This window comes from Canis lupus, chromosome 21, assembly GCF_048164855.1.
Source record: "Canis lupus baileyi chromosome 21, mCanLup2.hap1, whole genome shotgun sequence".
NCBI classification, from domain to species: Eukaryota; Metazoa; Chordata; class Mammalia; order Carnivora; family Canidae; genus Canis; species Canis lupus.
In genome coordinates this window covers 46,233,314-46,240,903 of record NC_132858.1, presented here as the reverse complement: position 1 = coordinate 46,240,903, position 7,590 = coordinate 46,233,314, and positions in this window count along the sequence as shown.

The following is a 7,590-nucleotide window of genomic DNA, read 5'->3' as shown; positions in this document are numbered from 1 at the left end:
ACTTTGACATTTGTTTGACTTTCCAATATCCAATCCTAACTGCTCAATTGGGGGAATCCCTATTATGTGTGATCTTCATGATGTAGTGGGTGGTGCCTGGTCTCTTACTCCTGATGGTAAAAGGTCGGAGGCTTTCTTCTCCCTTTCAACTGGCTTCCAGACCTGTGACAGAGTCCTGACTCATTCAGTATTCTGTTGAGCAAATCCAAACAAGGCAAAGGTATTTTAGTGTTCATTCAATATGGAGGTGGCATCAAAGTCCTGGGTGATGACAATGGCATCTGATGGTGGTGAAGGAAGTATCTTAGGCCAGTGCTACTAAGGGATAAATGTGCTTCCTGCTTCTCAGTCCTCAAGAGACAGTTCCTGTACATCTTGCTAGCTGGGTCACCCTAGGACACATCAGTTTTCTGAGGTCCTAATCCCCTCTCCACAAATCCCCTCTTCTGATCTAAGAAAGCAGAGATGATTTCTGTAAAACTATTGGCTGAAGGCATCCATTAGAATCTCTAAAAAGTTGACCTCAGACTTGGAAAGCAAGCAAATGTTTTTGTTAAATGACAGAATTATAGTGAGGAACACCCTGGTGGGCTGGGATGTGGACCCAAACCAATGAGATGCAATTAAGCAAGTATGCATGTGAAATCCAGTGCATTTGGATTGAAAACATAAAAAGTTTCACAGGGTGGAAATTTGATATAGCAGTACTTTATGTGACAGTGTTTTGTGGTTTTATTGTAACCTAAAGTTCAATGTGGATATTCCCTGAGGTGACAGGACTATCATCCCCAGGGACAAGGAGGTGGCTTTAAGAGACTTATATTTGGTTCTGTGTATTTTTGCCTTGTGAACCCAAGTTAGTTTTTAGAAAGTTTAATCAACTGGCTGCCTATCTATTATGATTATTCTAGCTCTACTAATCTGTGTAAAATTAAAAAACATTTTTTGAAAGAACTGTTTAAATCCCTTAAGATTATTTAAAACAATTGTGTACACCTTCCTTTTTTAAATGAGATATCACAAAGAGCATTACAAATAGGGAAGAAAGCCTCTCATTTGCCTATCAAACTTCTCTTCAGAAATGATGCAAGCAAGAAGCAAGTGGAGTGAAATAAAGTGTTGAAAGAAAAAAAAATAAGTGTAGAAAGAAAGAAACCACCAACTTAGAATTCTGTATCCAATGAAGTTATTCTTCAAAAGTGAAAAATGGAGACAAACACAATGGGGAGAATTTGTTGTCAGAAGACCTGCCCTGAAAGAAATGTAGAAATAGTTCTTCAGGGAGAAGAATTTAATATAGGTCAGAAACATAGGTCTACATAAAACAAGAGTTTTAGAGAAGGAAGACATGATGGTAAAATGAAAAATTTTGTTTTTCTTGATCTTAATTGATCTAATTGATAATAGTTTGTTCAAAATAATAATGGTGATAATGCATTCAGTCACGTAGCTTAGATGTGAGTGAATGACAGCAATGGTGTAAGGAATGGCAGGGAAGGATGGGACATACTCTGCTTGAGCATACTTGGATTGCCCTGGGAGGTAGTATGCTATTATTTGAAAGTGGACTTGGGTTTATTGTACATGTGTACTGCAAATTCTAGGGCAACCACTAAAAAAATTAAACAAAGAAGTATAATCGATATGCTGAGGCAGGAGAGAAATGGAATCATATAAGATATTCAATAAAAACCAGAGAAGGCTGAAAAAGGAAGACAAAAAAAAAGAAATAAGGAATTAGAATAATGAATAGAAATGTTATAGAGGTGTCTGGGTGGCTCAGTTGGTTGAGCGTCCAACTCTTGGTTTCAGCTCAGGCCACGATCTCATGGGTGGTGGGCTCAAGCCCTCATCAGGCTCTATGCTCAGTGAGAAGTCGGCTTGAGGATTCTCTCCCTCACCCTCACTCTCTCTCTCTCTTTCTCTCTCTCTCAAATATATAAGTAAATCTTAAAAAAAAAGAAATCATTATAAATATGGTAAATCTTGATCTGTGTTAATAATCCCTTTAAATATGAATGGTCTAAATACACCAATCTGTCAATGGTAAAATGTCCAGATCCTTTAATCTCATTTTCTTGATAAAGACTCTATTATAATCATAAATAAATATACATATTTATATATAAATAATATATAAATGCTGATGGCATTGGTGTTAGAAGTTGGGGAAGGAGACTGACTTGGAAGTGAATTAGGGAAGACACTGAGCTGAGCTTGAGATGCCACTCAAGCTACTTTCAGGATGCTGGGGACATCCAGTCAATAGATTTTTCCATATACCTGTAGTCCAGGTCTATTTGTGTTCCCTACGTAACCTGGAGGTGCCCAAGGACCACAGTCCCTAAAGGATCAATCTGGCGGTGATATTGTATTTGAACTTAGTATTTGTTTACCACTTAGTGTATACTCAGTGTAGGTCCTGGACACTTGGAACTGAACAAGACACTGTTCCTGCGACCACAGTGTTGGACAGGTGGACATATAAATGAATTACATAAATAACGAGCAGCAAGTTGCTGGATTTCATAATTTATGAGTTATCTAGTTTTTATATTCAGAGGCCAAAACCCAATAGTGTTTAGATAGATTTTGTTTGGTCTACATATATTTAAATGTTTATTTTTATTTATTTTTTAAAGATTTTATTTATTTATTCATGAGAGACACAGAGAGAGGCAGAGACACAGGCAGAAGGAGAAGCAGGCTCATGCAGGGAGCCCAATGTGGGACTCGATCCCTAGACCCTGGGATGAGGACCCAAGCCAAGGTGGACACTCAACCACTGAGCCACGCAGGTGCTCCTATAAACAAAAATTTACATTTTTAAAAATTGCTGTCAATATTTATAAATGAGGATAATTCACATAAAAATAAGGGATTTCAGCTTTTCTGGAAAAACAAGAAACGAGAAGATCTGATGCCACTAGCCCTGCTTTCCCACACCGTGATAAGAGGCCAGAGCTGAGGCAAGAGTACGTCCTTCAGATAAGGCATGTGTTGTCCAGCTGGTCACATTCTATGTCACACCCTGTCGCCCCTGACATGGAGGCCACATGTCTGTTCCCTTTTATCCTTGTGCTTATATGTTTTCCTGGGTTCATTTTACATTATCTCTCGGCCCTGTAAGCGTTTGTGTTTATGAGCTCTATTATAACTTTAATTCTCATGAAAAGCAACATATAGACGAGTACCAAATGAGTGCTTTACTTCATCACCAATATTGAAGAGAGGTCTGCTTACGCCTGTTGTCCTTAACAGCATTCCCTTCAAAGTGCCCCCATGATGTGTAGCCAAAGCACACATTTATCATCAGCAGACCTTCAAATCACAGACAAGGAAGCATCCTTTTCATCTCTCTCTGCTCAGGTCTGGAGTGGAAGGCTTGGACATTTTGATATGATTTATCAGACTTTGGCTGAAAAAGTTCAACATTTGTTGCTATTTAGGACATTCATTGTCTCTCAAGCTGGCCATGTGCCTCCCCTCTCCGAGAGATCTGGGGTGGGAGCATGTGGTGAGCATCTGTAGGTGAATGAAGCACAGAGTCAGCTCTGGGGTTTCCACTAGCAATATGGGTGATCATGCTTTGTCCTGCTACGATTAGACTGGATGGAAGGGTGAAGAGACCCCGTGGCGGGTGTTGGGAGGGAAAATCATGCTGGGCAGAAACAGAAAGGAAGTGCAAAAAAGGTATCCTCATGCATTCCATGGGCATCTACGTTGGGGAGAACCTGCATTTTGTTGGTGGGCATGGAGGATATATGAGTACCCTGGTCTCTTATCTTCATTGTCCCACTGACTAGCTGGGGACTTAGGGCTGGAGGAAGCTTCTCTGTTTTGGTTTTCTTGTCCGCAAAAGGGAGGAAACTAGTAGTAGCTTCTAGAGTTGTTTGTAAAAATGAAATGTAAAAAACAACACAGTGCTTGGTGTGTGGCAATTGTTCAGTCAACAAATGGTAATTACTATTGTAGCTATAACCAGTACAGGAAAAAAAGAAGTTGCCCACGCCCAGTTAAATTTGAATTTCAGATATATATATATTTAAATATAAAGATGTCCCAGGCAATAATATTTGGGACATACTTACACTAAAAAATTTTGTTGTTCATCTGAAATTCAAATTTAACTGGTTATTTTGTATACTTACTTGCTAAATCGGGTGACTCTAAGCAAGTAGGCTCCCAACCTTCATTCATTCAGGCAACACATGTTTACTGAGCACCTACTGTATGCCAGGCACCGCTCTTATTGATGGAAAGTAAATCCAACAAGATTGCTGATTGTGAGTAGGTTACATTCGAGCAGGAAGAGACAGCAAGCAGCAGGTATTAAACAATTAACTTATGTAGAATAGGAGAGGATTATAAATCCTATAAGGAAAAAAAAAGCAGAGTGAGTTAGTGTTCAGGGAGTGCTGGGAGGCTGTGGTACAGATAGTGACATTCTTTAAGGAGATCCCTATAGGCCACTTAAAAGATGAGATCTGAGCAGAGACTGAAAGAGGGTGAGGAGCTAGGAGCTTTCTGGGCTGTGCACACAGTTGGAAAAACTGCTGAGCTAGGGTGGGTGCCCAGCACATTCCAGGAAAAGCAAGGAGGCTGAGTCCCTTGTACCCCATGGAGAGCACAACCACAAAGCTTGAGGCAGTACTTGAAGCCACCAATTTCTGCCTAGAAGCTGCTGTCTGAAGCTCTTCTTAGGCCGGCAAGAATTCTCCTTCCACTACTTGGACCAGCCTCCCAAAAAAGACCCTGACAGGGTGAAGTCAGTGAGGTGCCAGGATGTAAAATTTCAGGAGATGCTCACTCTCAGGCCTTGTCCTGGGTACTTCTTGAAAGTTTGTGCCCTCGGGGCCTCACTCATGTCATCCTCATCCTGGCTCCGCTTCTAGAGGTGAGTTCCTTAGCCTTAAAGCCTCTCCCCTTCCCACACACCCAGGATCCCCACTTCACCCCTACTGGGAACCCATGCTTTGGCTCTGCTGAAGCTTAGGTTGGTCCTCTCAGCCAGGTCCTTCCACACTCACCTCCACCTCCTCTCAAGGACCCTGCTTTCTCTCCCTCTAATCTAGGTCCTAGGAAGACGTTAGTGTCTCAGGTATTCTGCATATATTTGAACCCCAATTGTGAGATGGGCTTAAGGTCTTTCCCATAGGGCTCCTAGACCCAATGCAAATTTGGTATGTGTCCGAGCATCTGTTCCAGAGTCAGTAAACTTTTCATGGAGGCAAGAAGTTCCTAGAATATTATGAGATGATGCCTGAGGTCAGGTTCCCCCAGGTCACTGGTACAGAATTTTGACTATAAAGATTTTTGAGGCAGGTGGAAAGATGCATAGAGAACAGGTAAAAGAATCCTAACCTAAGGAGTCTGGGTGAAACAGAAGGCAAGCCTACTTCTGAGTCCATGGAAGACTTATGGAGACTCCGTTATCCCCCCAAACCAATGTAACCTGGTAGATTGGAGTGAGCAACCTTCAGTCTGCAGGCCAAATCCAGCCGCTGCCTATTTTTGTCAATAAAGTTTTGTTGGAACAATCATTCCCATTTTGTTTATAAACTACTGATGACTGCTTTTGCGCTAAAACAGCAGAGTATGGCCCTCAAAACCTACAGTATTTGCTATCTCTGATCCTTTATGGAAAACTTTTGCCAGGCCTCATAACAGATTCTCCTCTTGACCTCTGCTCCAAATATTCAATTACACATTTATTATGTTTTCATATCTTAGGCGTCTCATCTGGGCTTTGGATATAAGGATGGGGAAGGAGCAAGAAGACAAGAGAACATAAAATGTAAGGAGGATACCCTATCTAAGAAAGTTGAGGGGGTGTGGGCGAGAAACAGTGAATGGTCTCTTCATCTGGAAAGTTGATGATACTGCATACCCCTTCAGTTTTGGGGAAGGTGAGGAAAAGTAAGTATAAAAAAAGAGTAGCAGAAAACAAAGAACTAGGGCGAGAAGGAGCAAGGTCAATTGGCTGCTCTGCCATGGGTAGGGCAGGTGGCTTTGGTGTGTCCCCACAGTTTTGCTCTCTGCAGGAAGTACAAACAGTTCCCATAAAGGTTAATGCTTCCTGTGAAGGGGAATACTGCAGAAATTTTCTGTTCTTATCATCTTGGAGGCTTCACTTTCCTCTCTTGGTTCCTCCCAAGAAGTCTGATCGTTCTAGAAGCAGACATAAAGAAGACATACATACGTGGCAAATGCTTGAGCCACATTATTTTTTGGAAAGACAGGTTGTACTCTAACCTTCCAAAAGGAGAGCCAGGAGCCTGAGCAGAATTTCTCCCTCCATTTAAAGCAGAAGTAGGAACTGAACATTGATGGCGCGGTGAGAACATGTTAGAAGGTAAGCACGAAGCTTGTGTCATCGGAAAGAAACTATTAAAAACATTTGATGTGTGTGTGTGTGTGTTGAGGTGTGTGTTGTCAAATTAGATGGTGGAGAATGGGTTTGATGGGTTTAAGTCATCTTTCTATACTGTTACAGGCTAGACTGGCTCCGGTGGGGTGCATGTGTATAATGCTTAGTGAGAGCATGATATAAAAGTCACTCAAAGTGTTGATATAAAGATGAAACTATTTTTTTTTTAATGTAAGGAAGAGGCTGGGATCCCTGGGTGGCTCCCTGGTTTAGCACCTGCCTTTGGCCCAGGGCATGATCCTGGGGTCTGGGATCGAGTCCCACTTCTGGCTCCCTGCATGGAGCCTGCTTCTCCCTTTGCCTATATCTCTGCTTCTCTCTCTCTCTCTCTCTGTGTCTCTCATGAATAAATAAATAAAATCTAAATAAAAATATGTAAGGCAGAGGCTGTCATCCTAAGAAGGAATTCATGTTAGCTGCTACAGTCCTGCCGATACATGGGGACACCTACTTTTCTTCACTATTACCTCTTGATTGGTTAGTGGAGACAGTCCCAGGCATCACATCTCCCAGACAGCCAGGGTTGTTGTATTTTCCTCTAAGATGAGCTGTGTGATGGTCTATCTAGTTAAAATTTTGGGTGAATAATTGCTAAGTTTGAACAACTCATGCAGCTGTGGTGTTTCGCAGAAACGGGATTTCAAGGTACATGAGTTCCATTTTCGATTTCCTAATTTACCCTCTGTCTCTGTAGTTCAAGACAATCATTGGAAGCAGCTCATAAATGTTAAAATAGAACAATATAAAGATAAACAGTTGACCTATAATATGCTGACAATGGAAATACCTTTTTGTTACTCGGGATTTTCTGATTTTTCTACAACAAACAGATTAATGTAAAATGTAAGATATCAACAACAAGAAAAACTGAAAGCAAAAACAAGCAAAACTGTTTCCCAATTGATCTTTGCCTTCATCTGTAGTCATGATGTGGCCCAAGTAACCAGAACCACAGGATCTGAAGTAGACTTGTCAGAGACCCAATGATCCACTTCGAGGACACATTAAAGAGTTTAGTTAGTCTGGATGTAACTAAGACTTGATGGATCTTCCTCTCTGAGAGTATTTATTAGTAGCATAAATAAGTCTAAGCAAGGCTGCAAGTCTCAGATAACAGTGCAAGATTTGGAAATGAAGACAGTAATACTTTTATACGGTAG